The sequence below is a fragment of the Morone saxatilis genome, unplaced genomic scaffold (genome assembly GCF_004916995.1).
Source record: "Morone saxatilis isolate NCDOM2014 unplaced genomic scaffold, NCSU_SB_2.0 Contig6, whole genome shotgun sequence".
NCBI classification, from domain to species: Eukaryota; Metazoa; Chordata; class Actinopteri; family Moronidae; genus Morone; species Morone saxatilis.
The window spans coordinates 12,288,700-12,289,097 of record NW_023340206.1 but is presented as its reverse complement, the minus strand read 5'-3'; positions in this window follow the sequence as shown (position 1 = coordinate 12,289,097).

Sequence of the window (398 nt, the reverse complement as noted above, 5' to 3'; positions counted from 1 at the left end):
CTGTAACACAGTCAGGACACACACAATGAAGCAACTGTAACATGTCGCTTAAAAATACATAATCGGACTATTAGACGTATTATATGAAACCCTCGGGCGAAGTGAAACAAACCTTCGTTAAGAGACTTTCACAATAAAAGAAACAGTTGCACGTTAACAGTCTGTTGCGCTCAGAACGAACGGACGCCGCCCCGAAGCGTGGGACCGGCACGACGTGTGCGACACACATCAAGGCCGCAGATGTATCAGTGAGCGGAGAGAAAGAAGCCCGGCAGCAGCGTTGCAGACAAAGCCGAAGCAAAACACAGAATCCGAGACCCTGAGAGAGAGTGTGTGTGTGTGTGTGTGTGTGTGACTGTGTGTGTGACTGTGTGACTGTGTGTGTGTGACTGTGTGAC